This window comes from Numenius arquata, chromosome 17 (assembly GCF_964106895.1).
Source record: "Numenius arquata chromosome 17, bNumArq3.hap1.1, whole genome shotgun sequence".
NCBI classification, from domain to species: Eukaryota; Metazoa; Chordata; class Aves; order Charadriiformes; family Scolopacidae; genus Numenius; species Numenius arquata.
The window spans coordinates 4727152-4748763 of NC_133592.1; positions in this window are offsets into that span (position 1 = coordinate 4727152).

Consider the following 21612-nt stretch of genomic DNA (forward strand, 5'->3'; position numbering starts at 1 on the left):
TTCCTCCTGGTGGCTGTCGTAGCAATAATCATGTGTCTGCAGCTTCCTCCTGGGTGTGCTGCCATGCTTTCCTCTTCCGCATACCTGGCTCTCAGAGCTCTCCCAGCGCTGTGGGGGCACTTCCAGCACCACCTGAGCTCATGGTAGCCACGGTTCACCCCACTTATCACCAATAGCTGCAGGAGGAGTCTGGAAATGGGCGTGGAGGAAGGGAAGGGACTGTAGGGCTGCTTTCATCCTGCCATTCCCTCTGCTCCTTGGTACCCAGAGCTGCCAACCGTGGCAGAGAAGGGCTTTGTGAGCGCGGGAGCTGCCCGGCACTAGGGTCTCCCTGGGCAGGAGGCAGAGAGCGGAGCCCAGAGAGTAGCACCCGGGTGTCAGATGTCTGTCTTAGCCTCTGACCGGCAAGAAGGTCTCCATCTAAATCAACAAGAGCTCTCTGGACTTCGAACCATGGCGGGTGGATATTTTTAGAAGCCAATCAATCAGTGGTGACTGTTCAAGTTCAGACAAGTCAAACACAGCCTGCAAAGTTACACAGAAGCGCTGTGTGTCGTGGAAAGGTTGGTGAGCCTGCTTATTCAACAAGCTGTGCCAAATCCATGAGCTACCAGAGCCGAGTTCTTTTTAGAGAGATAGCTATAAGAAGTAGAAGTGTAAACAGACTGTGGATTGTAAAACACACACTTTTTTAATTGAAGCAATAAATTACAGTTTGGGCTTCCACAGAAACCTTCTTTCAAGGTGCTAAAAGTGTTTTCCAAACCTGAACACAGCCCTAGGTTTAGGGTTTTTCATCTTGGCCTTTTTGAAGGTGAGGAGATTGGGGCACAGAAGTGTCAGGGGCTACCAAGGTCCATCAGAGTCTTGGAAGAATCCAGATTGTCTCCAGGGAAGTGCTGCACTGCAGCAGTGTTGGAAGAAGAAAACAAACACCTGTGCCCCGGCGTTCCCTTTCACAGTCTGATTAGCTAAAATAGCAGCGATGGGGGTAGGTCAGCCTCAGGGCTCTGAATGGCAGTGGCAGAAGGGTGACTTTTTGGTGGCTCTGCTTACAAGGTAGCAGCATCTGAAGCTCTTGCAGATCCTTCCTCAAAGAACATGAGCTGAAGTTTGCTAACGCTGAGCCCAGAGAAGAGCTGATTCTTGCAGGAGCCTCCAGATGCTATTCTAGTCTGTAGGGATGAAATAAAATAATAATAATAATAATAATGAATCATCTCACTCTATGAAAAATCCCAACACAGTCTGGACTCAGACTGAGCCTCTAAAACCAGACACCAACAAGTCAGTAGCCAGGTTAGAAAGCGTGTTGTTCTGATTTTAATAACCTCAGTTTATCCATTTTGAAAATGGCCCTGATGTTTTCCATTGTCATTAACCATTGAGAAAAGAACCTGTGGGTCCTGCCCTGTCTGCTTCGATGCTACTTCTTGCCCTTCCCTCCGTCGCTGCAAGGCATCTGCTCCAGAGCTCCTCGCCGGAGCCTTTGCACAGCTGCACAACATGTAGTGTACGATTCTCAAATTGGGCTTAACTCACATGTTCAATGCCAGCTGGAGGGGCCTGCTGAGTTTTTGCTGATGCATCAGAAATATATTTTTAGGAAAGTTTCTCTATAATTATCGCATTATAGCTACTGCTGGATTGCTCAGAGTATAGTAAACAATTGCTATACTTGTTAGAGGTCATGAATACAGAAAAACATTCCTCTGTGTGAGGTCTGCTGTTAAATAATAACTTGTCGTTTCATGGTGTAGGGGGAGTGAATGCCCTCGAAGGGACGTGCTGACATTGTTCAAGCCAGTGATCCCGTTCCTGTAATTTACACCACTTTCTTAAAGCTGCTTCTCTGAACAGGAACAATGGATATGCCGAGGGACAGCTGTCGCCCCGATGCAGCTCCTGTCATCTTGAGTCTTGATCCTCTCCTTGTTTCCTCCGTTACCCATTTTGCGGTGGCACGGATACCCTCAGCTGGGGATCGAGGCCTCGGGGTGATGGCAGGCGAGGAGGAAAGTTGTTACCCTAACTGCTGTGCAGGGTCCAGCTCCAGACAGGCAGGGGAAGTGAGTGGCAGGAGAAGGTGATCAGGCACACTGAGATTATTAGCGAGAAATTTCATGATCAGCAGGTCTAATGAACAGCACTCACCCTTGTGGCGTCTCTGCTGTCTGATGTGGAGGGAGCACTCACTGCTGCCTTTTCCTCGGGGGATATTAATAGTGTCTGTATCCTCCATCTGTCATCTCCAGTGCACCTCTGGGAGCTTCAGAGCTTTGAGAAATCCTCCTCTCTGTCTTGTTGAAACTGTCTGACATGTTCAGGAGCTACCCACACGCACACGCACACACACACTGATCACACGTAAAGCTTTGTTTCCTTAGGAAATCCAGGATTTACAATAATCACCTCGCCGTTTGCCCAGATGTAATGTGGAGTTGTGGTTTTCATGGTGCAGAAGAAATGCAAGGATACAGCTGTGGCTCAAATCAGTTAACAAAACGGGCAAATTAATGATCCCAGGGTCCCAGGAGTCCTATCTCAAGGCCAAAGCAGAAACCAAGAAATCTAACTGAGCTGCACAAGCTGGGGGAGAGCAGCGAGCACTGGCCTGGGCAGGTGACAGATGTCAGTTCTGACATCTCTCAGTCGCTCCCTGTGGTGGGGGATATTTTCCCCTTATTAAGGGTCAAAAGAAAATGATACCTTGGCCAAAACATGGCAAGTGTAAGAATTCAGTCTGGAAGGAGCTCAGCAAGGACGTGTAGGAGCTGATTGCAGCATTTCAAAGTCTTTCTAGAACCAGTAGCTGGAGGGAAAAAAGGGATGACATCTTCCACGTTGTGCGTGCAACAGCTCACCGGTGCTGGTGATCTTTGGTAGACACCACTAAAAGCATGGCCAGGCTGCCTGTGGTTGGCCAAAGACAGTCAAAACTGTGCTTTAACTGTTGCCTGATTATGTGGGGAGCCATCCCTAGGGAACAAGTGGACCTGGCAGCTGGGCCCTTGGGTATTACCTCCGGAGCCGTGAGATGAACCCAGATGCTTTAAGACTGTGCAGGTGACGGGTGGGCTGCTACGGCACGCAATTGCTTAGGGTGTGACTAGTTGCAGGTTGAGGAAAGATGCTTGTGTGAAATGGGCCTCAAGGTCTGCAAAGGACTGCAGAGATGGAGGAACATCTTTTGCAGAAGAAGCCCTGAGCAAGCAGTGGAAGAGCGGAAATGCATCTCATGAGCCATAGCAGCTGAGGTGAATTAGGAGAAGATGACCGATGAAGTTCAACATCTGTGAGAATCTGGTCAATATTTGCAGCCTGGGAGGCTGACACAAGTCCCAGCTGCTGCCATTGGAGTGATGGAGCCTCCATTGCTGCTGTGTGCTCCCTGTGCCCAGCTCAGCATCCTGCTCTACAGCTGCTGCGATTCACGGGGTTGGCAGCAGACGGCACACGATCTGCAAACCTGGAGAGGAAGAACACTTTAGGTGCACAGTGGAGCACAGACATCTCTTTAATGATGGTTTATGTAGATTGGAGGGAGATACAGCTGAAGATGGACACTTGTTGCCTCTGGGAAGATTGCACTGAAGCAAAGCTCTTACAGAACCTTCAGTTTTGGGAGCTCAGGACTGCTGAACTGGCAGCTTGCATCAGAGCTAAATATCTGCCCCCGCTTCTGACCCCAGCAGCCACCCTGGCATTGGTGGAAGGAGCCAACCTCAGATACAGATCTGACACTTCCCAGACGTGCTGTGACCACAGGGCCCTCCACCCCTCCAAACAGCACTGGAACACTCTCCGTATTCATGCCGAAGAGGATGATTGAAGGAGGGAATGGCAGTCTCCATACTCAGCCCCCTTGCTTTTTCTGGTTTGCATTGCATGCTCCATGTTGTTTTAATGTAGTTTCTAGTATTTAATGCTTTTTTATTGCTTTCTTTAATAACACCAACTGAGCACTAAGAGCCAAATTAAACAAGCCATGCCAATAAGCCAAACATTTCACTTCAACCAGCAAAGCGGATGCCTCTTACCCCTACTCAGGCTTAGATATGTAAATCAAGGACCTCACTGCTCATCAGGGAAAAGGAAGCGGATGGCCGCTGTGGAGCAGGTAGGGCAGAGCTGGGGCAGTGTCCCTGGTGTGGGTGCAGAGGCTGCCGTGTGCCCCCTCCCTGCACATGCTGGTCTTATCTCCTGGGTCTTGAGGTGGGAGTCAAACAAGGTGAAAGGCTGGTTGTTCTCAAAGCTGTAATGTGACATCTTGTCTCATGGGCTTTATCAAGCTGGGTCTTGTTTTTCTGTGGCTGTAAGCACCTCTAAACCCCTTTGACTTCAGTGGAAGCTGGAGTTCATGTTCTGCATCGCTGAAAGCCTTTCCATGCAATTAAAAAACAACCCCAAATCTCCTCCCCTGGTGCTGCTCAGTGGTGTGGTGTTGACGTAAGTGTACTGGAGTTTCACTTACAGCAGCTGGGTAGCTGGCACTTTTATAGGGCTTTTTTTTTTTTTATTTCTCTCTGTCTTTTGCACAGTATTCCTGAAGTTTTTTTTCTGTTTGCTTTTCCCCAGCAACCCCTAGCCTTCATCTCTGTCCTCTTAGCGCTGCTTCCTGTTGTTCTCTGTGATCTCCCTTGTTCCATCTTTCTTCTCTTCTCTGGTTTCCTCCCTTTCATTTTAGGCCTTTTTTGTTCAGACTGGCTCAGCCCATCCTCCCAAAGGGGAAGCGTATCTGTTTCATTCCCCTGTCTCCGTTTCCCTCCCAGCCCCACAGCTGTTCCCTCTCTTTCCCGTTCCTACAGGCCTCTCTCCCTCTCACAGCACCATCCACTGCCTTCTCTTTTTCCTCTCCGTGTCCAGCCCCTTTCCTCCATCACTGGAGGTCAACAACAGAGAAGACAGAAAATGAACCAGGAGTGGGATGTTACAGCCAAGAATGATTGTGCCTGCGAGATGCCAAGTATTGTCTCACCAGCATTAGTCTGGACTGCTTTCATCTGGCTGGACAAGTTGAACCCACCAGCTCGAGCATTGACATACAGTGTTTTGTGCCACACAATCTGTCATTACACCCGAGCAATTTTAGCCTTTCGCTCTGCCCAAGCCTGAAAGCCATAAGCTCTGCAGCGGGGATGTGCTGGGGTGGGAATGTATATACTTGATTTCTGACTTCCTTTTTCCCCTACGTGCTGCACTTTACCAGCTAGGCACCAGGCATCTGTAGCTGCAGATCTCTGTGCTTTGGCCCATGTAATTATGTGTTTTCTAGTTGTGCTCAGTCAAAAGTAAACACGGAGCTACAGTCTCAGTTGGGACAGAAAATAATCTAACAGGTTGGCTCGTGTGCGATTATAGAAAATACATTCTGCCACTAATTTGTTCTGCCACCGTTTTGCCCACCTAAGTGGAACACGCTGGGGGAGCAAATGAACTGGGAGTGCAGCTCGTCTGCGTTACAGGTCTGTCTGTGGGCCTGGGATGAATTAAACACATAGCTTAAAGGTGCAAAGAGCTTTTCACTCCAGGGGGAATTGGGCTGCGTTTGGGCTGCACTGTGTGTATCTGCCTCAGAAACCATCTGACCCCTGCCTCGGGCATCTTTTTACAGATTTAGGGAAAGATCAAACCTGGAAGGAGAACCTGCACGGGCTGATCTGTCAGCAAGTGAACAAAACCTAATACAGCCCAGGGCCACCGTGTGTGCAGCCCCGGCAGTGGATCCAGACCCCAGAGCTGCTGTTTCCCTCCCTCCCCGGCTGCGATTGCGTCTCCTACCCCTTTCCCCTCACCGCTGCCTGTAATCCCCGATTTAGCCTTTGCCTTCTGCAGCAGCAGAGAAAATGTCTTCAAAAACCTCCTTACGCTGATGCAGCGGGAGGCTGCGATAGATGCGGTCACGGCCGGGGAATGAGTGCGGAGCAGTGCCGAGCGCTCTGTGCCATTATTGTTCTCTGCTGCAAACTGGAAGTGACTGAGAGAGGGACACACAGTGGGTCCTGCTGGAACGACCCCCCCGGGACCGGACCGAACCTTTGGTGCTGCAGGGCACGCACAATAGTCAAGACTGGCTATTTGTTGCGTGAAGGTAATGACAAAATCCCTCATCTGAATTTGGTCTCAGTATCTAGTATTTTCATAGCGATTACTTGACAGCGATCGATGTTTAAACTGTGTTTTAAAAAACCAAGTGAAGAAATGAAAGAGGGGAATATGTGAACTTCCAGGGCAAATGCAGGGTGTGCTGAGAGAGAAAACAATGCGGTGATTGCCCCCAGGCCAGTCTTGGTAAGTCTGACCCTCGTGGGGATAGTTAACTTCTTAAAGGGCTGTTCTTGTTAGGGTTTGTTACAGGGAAGTCAGAGTGCGAGTGCTCTGCGAGCCGTGATCCGCTCTCACAGGTCCCCTCTCCCCAGCTTGGCTCCGAGCAGCAGTCTGGTGCCTCCCCGTGTATCCACCACCACAGCAGAGACTTTGAAATGAGCATCAGCATTTTTAGGAGCAAGTACATACAGAACTGAGATGAAGAAAAACTCAAAGAATACTTTCAGTTTGCATTACCCCTTGCTAATGTAGATGATTGAATTAAAAAGTTGAGTTACACCATGCAAACAGTCCATTTCTGAATATATCATAACGGCCCTCTGACAAGCTCCATAGCCCATAAAAATGCCCCCTCTGCTTATAGTATTTAATTGTTTTAGCTTTTGATAAATCATCTCTTACAGCCTGTTGAACATTTTAAAGCATTTCTTGCTAATGGATTTTCGCAATGTGGTTTAAGGGATGTTGTTATTAATAAATGTAACTGCACTGAATAGTAATTTGGTAAAGATGAAAGAGGCATTTATGAATTCCACTTCTCTTTCAGCTGTTGCTAGGAATTCTCCCTCCTTCAGAATATATTGAATTTAATCTTGGTTTCTTTTTGTTAAAACTGGGCTATTATATTCTGATTCTATAAAGAGAGTATTAGTGGAGTTGGACCAGTTGTGAAGCTCCCTGTGGCGGTGAAAATCCAGTTCTCAGTGTATCAGAGAGGTTTCCTTGCTGTGACAGAGAATAAGATGGGCCCAGGTATCCCATACAGACATTCTTAGTACTAGTGGAAAGGTGTGAAGGCAGTTTGGGATTGGGATAGGTTGTCGGTTTTTTAAGAAGATGATTAATGGGTCTTAATATTGATGGAAACATGAAAAGAAAATAATTCGTCCATAGTAGACAGCCAGTTTTTGCTAATGGGCTGTTCTCCATTATGTTGTCATTGCCATGACTGAAGCACTTCGTTGTGTATAAATTAATGAGGGACTTGCATTTCAGTACTGAACAGTGTGTGATTGGCTCCAGTGAAACAGGAAATGTGGAATGTCTAAAGGCTGGTATCTACCGCAAAAATGGCTCTGTAAACACTTGTGACACACAATAATGGGAAGTACTGTGAGTTATGTTGGGACTGCATCATAAAATTATCATAGGGCTAAACAAGGGCAATTGTGAGGAGGAATGTTAGCAGAAAGAATGGAAAACATGTTCTTTTCTAAGAAGAGAGCTTTGCTTTATTAGGATTTGATCCTTGCAGAGACTGACATCTTTAGCACAGGAGACAGGTGTTAATCACGGGAAAGAATTTGTTTGCATAATTAGCAGAAAGCTAGTTCTCTCGACAAATAATAATAAAAAACCCTGTTTTCTTTTTCTGGATTGAGCTTCTAGTTAAAGATGCATCACATCCCCATGCAGAAATAGAAAGGACCAACAGGCAGTGTGAAGCTGGAGAGGGCTGAAAGACGAGGGATCTGCTCCTGCCCCTCTCGGTTGCCTGCTCTTCTCAATGCCTGACATTGCTCTTCTCTGTGGCTCTTCCTTACCTCCCACCCTCTGTGTATTTCCTTTGTTAGCTCTTTTCAAGAGCAGAGAATTTCTCATACCTTGTGCTAGTGCTGCATGTAACTTCTCCAGATGCTATGGTAATATCATCAAAACTAATAGCTACTCTGCCACCCAGCTCATCCTCTCAACTCATTCCTTTGCCAAGCTGCACGTCTTTGTGAATAGGCACTAAGAGATTTATATGTAAAGCAGTAATAGGGATCTGCCTCTGATCTTAAGTATAAATCAGGGGTAACTTCAATGAAATTCAGCAGGAATAAAATGGGTCTTTGTTATAGAGGAACCGAGACATTCTGTACAAAACACACAAGTGGTACTTACAATAAAGTTTGTAACTCAAGACAATAAAATGGTGTGAGATATCGACTGCCTTCACCTTGCACTAGCCTTCTCCCTTGGGATGACAGTATTACATTATGATCATTAAGTTTTTCTGGACTAATTTCCTTACATAGTAGGCTATAAATAATCATTATTGGTATTGCAAGGAGGCTCTGGGTTCCTGAACAACCGTGACCGAATTCTTAATTTGTCAGTTACTGATAAAATGCCTCGACTTTTCTAATTATTTTAATGATGTTTTATATGCAAAGTAAAGAATACAAAATTACTTAATTTTTTTTTCTTTCTAGATTCATGGACTAATTGGAGGACAGCCTCCCTGTGGCTCTCTCTGTGTTTGTAAATCCTGGATCTGGACTAATGTGACATTCAGGGGTAAGCATTTTGCGTATTCGGCTCAGCAATGTGAGACCCTGGCCCCTACCTACTCTCTGCAGACAGTACCAATATGTTACCAGCATCCCATGGGGCACATCTTATTACTGGAGGAAGATTCTCAGCAATGAAAATGTAGTTTTATCCTTCTCAAAGTGCCCCTTGCCAAAGTCAGCCAAGCATCCAGAAGCACTTACTCTGAGCGATGGATCATTAATATTCTGCTAACTTGCTAAGCGTGCAAGGCTGACACACTTTCCTGAGGTTTCAATTTCTATCATGTCTTTGCATTGCTACCCCCACATCTTTTGGTCCAGCCATGCCCTGGTGGACATGCAGAGCCTGGCAGCTCTTAATTTCATAAAAGTCAATGGACCTAAAAGATAAAATACTGATGTAGCAGGGAGATGAATCAGGCCTGTGGCCAGAGTCCCATTGATCTCAGTGAACAAGGTTGTGGTCCCTGTCATGTAGGTCTCGAGAGCCAAGAGCTTTAATAACCTTCATCTCCAGTGCCCAACTCAGTCACTGTACTACAGGAAGGGAGCACAGGTACCTGACGAGGGATGCCAGTGGGTGGCCCAAAACATAATTGTTGACAAAGTGAGCATATTTCCTCTTGCAAATCCAGTCCAAAGAGCTCATGATGCAGCCCTGCTCTCCTCCTCTGCCTCTCCCCAAAGGAGTGCAGGACTTGACCACACACACTGTCCATACAGGACCTCTGCCATGAACTTTGTGTCTCAGACTTCAGCTTTGTGAGCCCTTAGATGGCCCTTCTGCAGCTGCGTCAGGCCACACACAGTCGCAAGTCTCTCCTGGGAGGTGACAGGCACAGAGCTGGCACTGAATCTGTGAATTCTTCTCTTCTGCAAAGTCCAACAGGTGAGCATACTCCTCTGGTAGCCTGAGTGCTCTTGTTTGGGCAGGGCAGCAGTGTGTGTGTGGCTGGCACTGGTCTCAGGAGGTGACGATCACCTGCAGCCCCTCCAAAGCCCAGCATAAGAAGCCTTGTCCTGATGTGCTGGCTCTCCGTAGCCAAAAGGGCTATGGAGGCAGTGTGAAGAGTCACGAAAGGCTATATCTTTCTGATTTGGTGTCGTTGATAGGCCATGCTGGAAAGGCTGGGATTGCCGAAGAGTTAGACACATCACAACTGAATATGACACTGTGGAACTTTGGTGTCTCACTCCCCTGAGCAATCCCCGCTGGAAAAGCTTTCCAGGACAAATGGAAATGTGGCCCCTGGACTTGTTATTACAACTACCAACAAGTCTCAGGCATCCACACTCTTTGACCAGTTGCTATGTGCTTCTGAGGATGCTCTGCTGCCTTTTCACTAGAAAGCAAAAGCAGATTTGTGCCCAACAGGCGATAGATTTTTCTCAGGTTTTTTTGTTGGTCTCCTCCACTGCCTTTCCCTGCAGAGGGGGAGCGAAGGGGTGGTGCAGCCTGTGGGTTTCAACTGGACACCATCCCTTTAATGTGGAGTTGTGTTTTTCTTTCAGGGCCAAAAATAAATGCTAGTGAAGGAATAAACAGACGTGAAATGAAGGCTTGGACACTTGGAAGACAAGACTGCTTTGTGTTCCCCAAAGCAAAGAGCCTGTTCATAAGGAGGTTACTCTTTTAGAAAAACACGAGCCCTGTGACACTGCCAAGGTCAGTAGGTGCCCAGCAGAGCAGTGGGCATTCAAGGCAGACATGCTTTGGGAGAGGGGCACATTTTTCTCCCACACCAAAGTGTTTTCAAGTATATTAGCAGAGAGGTGAGGAAAGGAGAGAAATTAGCTTTGCTCAGCCTCTTCATCTCTTTCTACAGAGTTTGACCATGCACCAGTTTGCCAGTGGAAGACAGCTTCCATCTATCTAGGATGGCAAAATGGCCTTAGTGCTGTGGTAGCGTCACTCTCTCACTGTCTTGGGAAGCCAGGGCCGTGCTGCTGCCCTTCTGCAGCTGAGGAAGCAGCTAAAGCAAGAATGCGTGTCACGGGCAGGGTCCCAGAGCGATTCTCGAGGGACTTGTGAGCGGTAGATGGCCCACTGCTAAGGTTCAAATCCCACTTTCAATACGGATACCCTAAGTGACAGTAAGGCCTGGATTTTTAAAGGGGCTTAGGTGACTTGTACCTTCTTCCAAAGTGTTTTGTGGGCCAGGCTCCTCCTTTCTGCTGCTGGCTTTGCACAGCCAGTCTCAGCTAGGCCTTTGCTGCCCGTCTTGGCTGTGTGTCTGAGACAGGTCGATCTGGAGGCTGGATGTGCTTTGTTTTCTTCAAGAACTAGAGATAATTCAAAGCAAATAGCTCGGCACAGACACCTAGTTTTCAAGTGAGCAAGGTTAGACCTTTGATCTCGGTGGGGTTGGGAAGCTTTGTACTTCACCTTAGGTGCTTAACTAATTCCTCATACAATGCACTATCTTCTGAAATGTGATCTTTATGTTTCAGGTGTCCATAAATGAAAATGCTAGTTAATACTGAGAAGTGTTACGGTGATACGGAGTCTCACACACACAGAAAGGCAAGTGCAGTTTTTTTACTGTCTCTAAAGCACCAAGCTGTGAGTCATCCAGAGCCTCTGAAGACTCTGTTTAAGAAAAAAGGAGCTTTTAAATGTACCTCATTAAGGCTGAATCTCCAGCACTGTCTGTAGTCACACACCAAACATATTCAACTCAAAAAGGGCAAATGTTGAGAAATTAAGGGAACTAATTAGTGGAATCAACTGCACTGAAGAGCTGAGGAATTGAATGTGATGGAAACTGGATTCCAAAACCAGCTGGAACACGCAGGAGGACGAACCCTGAAGAGAAACACTCCAAGCCCAGTGGGCTAAATAACCAGCCCCAAACACATGGAGGGAGTTAACTGAGAGCAGGCAAGGAATGGGCAGAAGGTCTGATGCGCAAGAGGGTGTTCAGTTCACACACAGCCAGGGATTGAAATCAGATGTCTGGAGGCAAACCACTGCAGGGAATGACCACCTGCCTTGCTCTTTGATGGAGCCCGTCACCGCTGCCACAGGGCTGACTAAGCAGCTTCTGCAGCAGGTCCTGAACTGACGTCATGCCAGTGATGTGTTCAGTCCAGCAGTTCTGGACCTGCTTTATAAGCCATTCTCTCATCTTTGCCACAAGGGCGGCATCAGAGAAGAGTGGTGAGGCAGAAGACTGGAGGCAGTATTTGCCTCAGTCACCCAATTTTAATTTGCTGAGGTCGGGAAATGTAGAGGTAGAATGAGAAAAATCAAAAGTCAAGTTGTGAGTTAGACTTTGAAAAGGAAATTAAACAGATGGCAGAAGGTTTCAGCTAGATAAATACAAAAGAGAAAAAGAGGAGGAATGTGGTCATTATGTAGTGAGAATGGGGTTGAGATTAGACCAGTCCACATATGGTCTAAAAATGAATTAAAAACACTTTGCTTACATTTTCAGTAGAGATGATCAGCAGGGCAAAGACAGGATTTCTGGTAGGAACATACATAAGGGAATGAAAATTATCACATGTGAGATGGAAGGAAAAGCTTAAAGAATTCAGTGTGCTCGGATCAAGGTGCACTGGCAGATTTCCATCCCAGGATTTGGAAAGAACTGGCACATTAAAGGAGCTCAGCTTAACCTCATATTTCTCTCTGATGACTGATTTTTTTTTTCTTAGACAAATGAAATACAGGTGATTTACTCTATCCAGACTTGAGTGAAGAATCTGATATTATACCACATGGGAAATTACTAGTTGAAGTTGAGAAGATGGGGATTAGTGTGGATGGCAAATGCAGAACTGCTAAAGCAAATGACAAGGAGCTCTGTGGATGGGAGAAATGCCGGACAGAGGCAGTTAATAAGTGGAACTCCTCAAGGGTCAGTCCTGAGCCCAGTCTTACGTGTTTCGTTAATGACTCTGGCACAGCAGTAGGAATGTAGTAAAGAAATCTGCTGAGGACACAGGCTGTGTTAATACAGAGGAGGATCAGAACATCAATCAGCAATAAGTGAATGACAGAATTTATCTGAGATAAAATAGACAAAGTATGAAGACATGCAGTTAGAAATTAATAACTAGAATATCACATTACTCGCTTGAGAATGACAAAAGCAGGGTGGTGGAAAAAAACATAGAGAATTACTTGCTCGGAGGGATAACTGTGAGCCACCGATCTGATATGGAAAGGCAAACACAATCCTAGAAGATACAGGTTCACTCATGTTCAAGGAAGATTAGCAGGTACAGAGAAGGGCACTGAGGATGATCAGAGGGTTTAGAACAAGAGGAGACTAGAAGAGCTTCATTTGTTTAGTTTCTCAAAACAAAGACTAGAGGAGATAGGATTGTTTTCAGTAAATACATCTGATGATAGGTAAAGATCAGAGAAAAAAGAGAATTGTTTAAACTAAATTACGATGCTGGCACAAGAACAAATGATATTAAGGCTGGAAATTTAAAATGAAGTGCTGGAGTAGCCTGCCAAAAACCGTGGTATGATGTAATTGACTGTAATAGTGGGAGACTGGATCAGTAATCAGGAGCCTTGTGTTCCTAGATAACTTCTTTACGGGTAGAGTCGGCCATGGTGACGGTTACACACAGGGAATTGAAAGGAATGGCCTGGACCAACACCACAAATGTGTTCCCAGCGATGAAGTAGTGCAGTAACCGAGACTCACATTGCCCCTACCAGGTAGTGACCTCTTTCTTACTAAGAAAGCTACAGCAAAGTATGTGCTGTGAAGTGCTAGTTACATTATAGAAACAGTGCCACTAAAAGATTTAACTGTGGGTTTGAGCTTTTGCTTTTTACCCAAAAATGTCACCATCTTTCACCTCCCAAGCCTGAGTCTACATGGTTGAAATGTTTCCGTGAAGTGCTGTCCTGTGCTGGCAGCGTGGCTGCCTTGCCTCCATGCAGCCTCCCCGGCTCTCACCAGGCAGCCAGAAGCGTGCGATGCGCTCAGCTCCCGGCCCCCTCCTCTGCTGATGTCCCGTCAGTCGAAGTGCCCAGCCACGGGATGCTGCTGTGCATCTTCACCAAAACCCTGTCTGCTGCATGTTTCTCTTTGAAGCGGGCCCTGGCCTCTAACAAGCACCTCATTAATGAAATTTGTAGACGGATACATGCCACAGTAATGCCCCTGCAGCAGCAGGAGTCCCCCCCAGCTTGGGGCACTGAACCAGGCAATGCCACGAGCCCCGTGGGAGGGCTGGGAGTGACAGCCGGTGGCCAGGGCCAGGGGCTCACAGGGCTGCTCCAGCACAGGCTGCTTGTGCAGGTGCGAGAAAATGTAACTGGCCTGTCCTCAGGCTTGGAAATGGGGGAGAAAAAAGAGGCTGATACTGAAGCTTTTATTTCAACAGCTAAAGTGGGTCCTTCCCTCCTCCTCCCCTTATGGGAACTGGCAAACTCAGCTCTTTAATGGTACAAGCTCATCTCAGCCTTGCCTATAAATAGATAAATGAGATTCCTCCTGTCCCAGTGAGTAATTCTGACATCCTCCCGTTGCCTCGCAGAGAGCTGAGTCACAGCCACTCTGCACTCCAGTCCCTGCATTACTTACATGGTCTCAAAGGAAATTTTAACACATCCAATGAATCATCAGGGATTGGATCATGTTTAAAGTTATTCCATTGGCATTTCCCTTCTATTGTAGCAAGTCTGCCAACACCTAAAACTTCAGCTAATCTGGACTCAAAAAATGCATTGAGGAAATAGCATGTTGACATATACAGCTACTAATAAAAAATAATAAAATGGTCCTTTTAAATCTGCATCAATAAACAAGTGCCCCATGGTAGACTCCTTTAGCGCTTTGGACCTGCTAATTTTGTCAGACTGCTTCCTTGGTTTGTAGCTGCTTATTTAAAGGAACTCAAAGTTTGAAATGTTTTAATATTCAGTTGTTAGGCCCCTAATTTAATCTCTTGCAGGTTTCCTGCCAAAATATTATTTGCACTGAGATGAAGCTTGCAGCCCCGTGCTCATTCTCTCACAGAGACACACACATTCTTGCTCTTACCCATGATAAAAATAAAGTGCTTGCAAAGGAGAGACAAAACCGGAGCAGTGTGAAGTACAGAACACAGGGCAGTATATGCTGCTGTACAGGGCGCTGAGCTCCAGCCTGAAGCAGTATCTCCTGATGGGGCGTTGTCACTCGTTACCTTGCCTTCTCCCAGATGGTACAGTGTGGTCTGATCAGCTTAGAGGCAACACAGCATTTGAAAGCAGAGTATGTCTCTCTCTCTCTTTCTCCCCCTCAGAAAACACCTGGAAGAGTGGAAAAAATTCCAGCAGAATTTGGGAGCTGTGAAGCAAATATAAAAATATTTCTCTCTGTTGGTTTTCTGGCTTGCCTTTCATATCTTAGAACTGGTTGGGACGTTTCACTCATTATTACCAGACTCTCAGTTTCAATGAGTGAGAAATGCTAACATTTGCTGGTTCGCTGCTGTGGTTTAGTATTCCTTGATGTAAAACCTGGTTTGTTCTTTTGATAACCCTAGGATATCTGTGTCTTATTTAAGTAACATTTTTCTAGTACCTTTTCATCAAGCAATTCTCTGCCTGTACATAGATTGTTAACAAGTGTTTGTTCAACACTTTCCAGCATGAGCTGCCGTCACGCCGTGAGATACCGTGTCTTCTGCTCCGAGGCTCATCGAGTTATTTGTCAGCCCAGCTTTGGTTGCCAGTTTTCTGCCAGCTGTTACTATAAAATAGTATTGGGGGGGAAAAAAAAAAAAATCAATTCTGGCTCTGCCAGCGGAATTGGATACAATTCAGCTACCTGTTGACAAATTATGATTTGTTTAACAGCATCAACTACAGTATTTTTATAGCTGACAGTTTTCACCCTTCTCTGCAGCTGGCAAAACCTGAGGAATTCCCAGAAAAGCCTCACTTGTGTCCTTTTCCAGTTCTCTTAGAGTAATGCTGTTGTCTCTGTGCAGGAAAAGACATCCTTAATGGGCAAATCAGTGGTGTCAGCACGATGCTGGAATAGGGCGGCTGCATTAATTGGTGCCACAGCTTCTTGGTTGGCTGCCGTCCTGCAGCAGAAAACCCCGCTGGATGGTCAGGCCATAGAGATGCTCAAAGACAAGAAAGAGGCCTGAAAACAAGCCAGCATTTCTGTAAAGCATTAATCACCCTGTGCGGGGCCGGGGGTGGGAACGGGGAGAGGGTGCACGCTCTCTCAGCACGCACATGTTTTCTATCTAAGCTTTGTTTCAGCTGGATCTTTCCCACTAGCGCATCCTTCTTTAACACCTTGTACTCATTTATTGTGAGGCTGTTTAGCAGCACAAATCAATTAAGTACTGCAGAAACCCACTGAGACAGACAGAGGTTCCTGTCTCTGGTTCAGCAGGGTGGGAGGCACACAGAGGTTAAGCCTGTACTTTTTGCCACACAGCAAGTGAGGGTGGAGCGTGGCGCAGCCCCCAGCTCACCCTCTGCATGGGGTTCAGCCTTCCCCAGCACCCTCAGTGCGGCTCTGCCCTACCGAGCCCTCCCTGCTCTGCTGCTGCTGGAGCTTTGAGGACCCTGTGGAGCTTCCTCTCTGGCATACTCAAATAATCAGGCGGCCAGAGCATGCCAGCTGTGCTGCAGTGCTCCGGTGGCCAGTCTTACCCGGCCGAGACTGGCCAGAGGGGACTCACCAATGGGATTATTCCTCCAGGGCCCGGGTCTGTGTTGTAATGGGGACAGGGGAGAGTCAGGGCCTCCGTGCTCACCTGTTTATATCCTGCAGGATTCTCATGAAGAGATTGCCTGCTCCTGCCAAGGAACATCACTGCTCAGTGGGACAGCTAGTCACTGGCCAGAGGGACAGGCAGATGTTTAGGAAGTAGCAGTGTCACAAAGTATGAACGAGAACAGAGTTGGAAAAACTGAGTGGCTTTAAAATAATTATTTGGCTGGTCTTTTTCCAACTGCAGCACCAGATGGAGCGTGCGAGTGCGAGAGCTGACTGTAACGTCCCCAGCCTGCCCCATGGAATACACCACTGCTCTCTGGTTCAGGTTGGGTTAGAGCTACTAATATACACCACACACTTCAGAAACAGCAGCCACGTGACATAGTTGATCCACAACATAAAGGAAAATAAAGCCTAACCAACCAGTTCCTGCTCATGCCCTTAAAATGCGTTTGGCCAAACGGTACTTCATGAATGTCTCTCAGGAGGCCCAGATTCTGTAGGACATGTCCTCAGCTCACAGAAAGAGACCATTAATCATTAGTGTGCCTTGGTCCCTGGCTATTTTAATCACTGTTGAAATACACATGCAGTTCCCACTCCTAAAAATGGTATTTGACTCCAATGCACATGATTTCCTTTGGCTTCCTTTTTCCCCAATTAAGAGCAAGCCATAACTGCTTGGAAGTACACACTCTGGAATCTATAGCTTTGCTTCCCATCTGTCATGAAGCAAAAAAAACCAACTTGCTACTACGTGTAGCATAAGACCCGTGCCACCAAACACAACTATCAGAATATATTGTAACTGGTAGTGTGGTACGAATGTGTGGCGGCTGTTGTGCCTACAGGCTGCTGGCCAAAAGCTGTCCTATGTAATGGAGCACTGGAAATGTCATTGGACCCTACTGTATCATTAGTCCTTCTCTGTTCCACTTTATTATGTAATGAGTAGAAATGCCTCTTGTATATGCTGGCACTAATTAGGGGATGTCAGTCTGCTGTGGGAGAAGTGAATGAATCATGAACTAGCAGTATATTTGTAAACTGTAGGCTGTAGAAACCAGTAAGTCTTTCTTTAATTTTTCCTTTAAAAACACTGAACAAAAGTCACAGGAAGTTTAAGGAGAAAACAAATTGCTCATCCACAGATTCAGGAGTGCAGTGAATTCTTGTACTTCTCAGCTTCTCTTACGAGGCGATGAGCAGCCTGAGGGGTCTGCAGAAGAAACTTCATTACCTTCCCTTCATTGCAGACTAATAAATAAATGCATCGTACCCGTCTCCATAGGCTCACCAGTACCCTAATTTATAAAGTGGATTGCTACAACTCTGAATTTCTCTGTTTGCAGTCTTTGTATCTGAACATGCTGCTATTGAGCTTAAAGAACCAGTCTGAGTTTGCAAACAGAAAGAATAAGGGAAGTAAGTTTACAGGAATATTGACTTAAAAAGATAGGGAAAGTTTTGCAAGTGCACCTAGTCATCAAGGATCCCTTCAGTGTTCGGCACCCTGTGTCAGCTCATGAGCACCATGACAAATACTCAAGAGGACTACTGACAATTACAATGTAGGATTAAACTCATTACACTTGACAGCATTATTTACCTGGAATACTATTGGGTTTCTTCAGTCTTGCTGAAAATCAAATTTTTAAATTGTGACAAAAGTTTGCCAAAATAACCGTATTTCCTCCATGAAGCAGCTATTCATGAGAAACTACCACAAAGTACCAAAGCGCTTCAGTAAAAGAAAGCAACAAATTTGCCTGCAAAATGTATTTCCTGCACTGGTTGAATTCTGTTCGTGTGGCTGATTCAATTTCTGTTTGATTCAGTGTACCACATTAAACTATTCTGTACAGGAGTTGTGCACTGAAAGCAGCTGATAATATTACAGGGCAGTTCAGAAAGTGTCCCCTGCAGCGAGAGACTCTTTGCAGCCTGGAACGCTGGTACTTGAAAGACATTAATGGAATTGCTTGTACTTGAAGAGCAATTTGATTTTTTTCTTTTCCCTGTTGGGATCTCACCCTGCAACCTTTGCTCTTTGCTGCTTGGGTTCTATTCTTTGTGGGCTGTTGTAACACATACCAATCTAGACAGTGTGTGTGTGAATAATGGTTCAAGTTCAGTTCATCCGCTGTTGTCCATTTTTCAGGGGATTGTGTACACGCAAGTACCAGGGTGTTTTATTTTGGTGGAGTCTATTTTAATGTTCATACCACTTGGTGTAGACTAGGGATGGCAACTTCAAGGAAGTCTGGGGCAGTGCCTAACTGCAGGAGAGGCTGATGGCATCACCTGAGACTGAGCCTGAAAAAAAACAATGATTGCCTGCGTGTACTTTTCACATCACCTTTATTTTAGGTATTTCTGCATTTTTCCAAGCCAAATTGGAGGTGCTAAATGACACTGAACTTTCAAAAAGAAAACCCAGCCAAATTTGTCCTTGAAATCTCAGTAGCTTAGCCTGGGCACAGAGAAACGGGCTCATGGGTCTGCTGAGAACGTCCTGCAGTGTTGAGGAGGGCCCAGAAGGGTGGGATCCCACCCGCAGGATATGCACGAGGGATTCCACATATAAGCGCCCGGCCACGTACCAAGTGTCCCTACAGACCTCTGCTGCACCTCCCCTCCGCTCTGACAGGCAGTGTGGCAACTGGAGGGGATGTTCTGTGACCTGCATGACTGGGAGAGCTGTTTTGGGGAACAGATAGGATAAAAATAGCACCAAACCTCCGTGCTCTCCTTTTCACCACACGCAGTCACATACATGAAGGGTTTCATCCGCAGAGGCCATACAAGATGCATAAGGGGGAAACTGCAGCTTGCCATAAGGTACGAGATACAAAGTTATAAAGCACAGGACCAGCTTGTCAGACATTCATATAGGCAGAGTTTCCATAGCACATAAGAAAAAGATCCATTCGTCAGGCCCCTGGCTTCAGGATGACTGCAGGAATTGCTCTGTGTGTATCCTCTGTTAGAGGTTCAGACTCGTCCCTCTGACTTTAAAATCCATGAGTGAATTCTCTTCATAGTGGCAGAGTTGAGGCAGGAAGAAGCTGGGAAGGCGTATTCCAGTATTTCAGAGCAAAAATGTGTTTATTTTAACATATAAATATTCTTATATTGAGTAAGGTGGTAATACTAAAGACAAAAACTATAACATAGAAACACATCCAAAAAAGTTACAAGCCCTCATTCCCGATCTTCCTGTTTTCAGCACAAAGAATATTCCACTGTAGTAGGTCGTTGCTCTGCAGCCCGTTAGCAGCTGAGGTGATTGGATCCAGTTGGCTTGGTAGATACCAGAATCAGAACAGAATAAACTAATTCCATCCACACATCTTGCCAAGGAAACATTCAAGCCCTTCCATCTCGTGTCAATATCAGATGAAGACATGAGAGTTGCCAGAAGAAGAAATCCTTGTGGAGAGGAGCAGAGGGTCTGGGGCTTCCTATGATGGGGCGGTCTCAGAGATCAAAGGTGTCAAAGCAGGAAGTCCAGAAACAAACAGTTCCAAAGTGGTGCGTTCCTGGAATCAGCCCACAGGGAAGGAACTCCCAGACAGTCCTGTGGGGCCCAGAGCAGCCCAGGTTTCTTTGTTCCCAGCTGGTTGAACAGCACCCATCCTTAACTGATAGTGAGGTGCCTTCCTTGTGCCCATTGTCTCGTCTTATCTAGTCACACGGTCATAGAGACAAAGATTGTCTTTTAGGGCTTGCTTACACAGCGAAGGTGACGATTCTGCAATAGCTACAGCAGGATGACTGCATGTGACCACACTCATTCCGCAGCGGCTGGTGCAGCTCCTGATTCATACCATACCTTAACTGGCGTAGCATCAGTGTGTCAGTATGCCTTACAAAGTTAAACAAGACCTGGGACTCAGTTCAGGGTTTCTAGTCACTTCTCATTTACAAAGAATTCAGCTTTGAGAAAAGCAGTTGAAATGCTCCTGAGAATAACAAATAACAAATGAGTAAATCTTGCTCCAGAGCCATACAACCCAATTAAAAATAGGTAAGTGATGTGTAAAGCAAGTATATGCAGCCACTGTAAAAAAAAGCATGCATTTCTAATCTATTGGCATAGGTATATAAAGCAGAATTAATTGATAAACGTATCAATTAATTGATCAACATTATAAAAACCTTAAACAAAACCTTTTCAAAAAGGTAGTGAGTAATCCAACCAGACAGCGCGAAAGGGACTGTTGCTGCTGTGGGGCCAGATTAATTCGACTATCCATGCCCCTAGGTAGAGTTATTAAAGGATAAAAGCTTTGAACGTTGTTGCAGAGTTCAATGAAAATAAAAACTTTTACTCAGCATATAGAAGCTCTCAGCAATGCAAATGAAGTATTAGAATGCATAAAGATGGCAAATAATTGAGTGTTATGGTTCTGTTTAACAAATTGTTTCTTTGCATGCAATTACTGCATCCTGGGCTGATCTGAAAAATGTGAGTAGAAATAAAGCTCAGAGAAAGGTGCTAGAGATGAGCAGAGACCTGCAATGACTTAGAGCAGTTAGCAGAAAGAGGAGTACAGCAGGGAATTGGGGGGGTTTGGAGAAGGGCTCTTTCTCTGGGGTTGGGTTGTGTGCGTCTCTGGTTGCATTTCACTCTGATGGGGGGAAACGCACAACAGGGAGGGAAAGTACTTGGTTTGTTTCGTTCCCCCACTTTATGTTCCAGTTCTCATGCCCTGAGCTTCATACAGAGTACACGCTCCGTACCACAATTCACAACAACGCATCTTTTCAGCCCCACGCCGACGGAAACGCTTTCCGCAGCCTGGAACACGGCTCCGACTTCCCAGCGAGCCTTCCCCACGGCAGGCCTGCCCTGCCCCGGGCGCTGCTGCCTTCCTTCCAGGCCTCCCCGTGCCGGAGGTCACAGTTGACCATTGCAAGAACAATAAGGATTTTTAGGGGCATTATGACTGGGTTAGTAAAACACAGCTGCCCCTGAAAGTCCCTCATTTTTCTTGCTGCCGCTCAGTCCGTCCCTAGGAGGGCAGAAGTCTGACAGTCCTTTCTCTCCCAGCATGGCTGTGTACACTCGGGTTTGCTGATACGCCCGCTGCCCAGCCGTGACACGGCCAGCGGAAGGTGTGGAACTGCTTTGTCATCCCTGCAGGCTCCTTCCTAAGCGAACGCCGTGCTGCGCTTCAGCGTAACGCCAGATGGCTCGTCTGTCACTCGGCAGAAATGCCACCAAACAAAGCCTGGCACGGCTAGCTGCAAGCAGCCCTCAAATCCCCCAAACCATTGGGCAAAAGGAAACAACACGCTGTCCT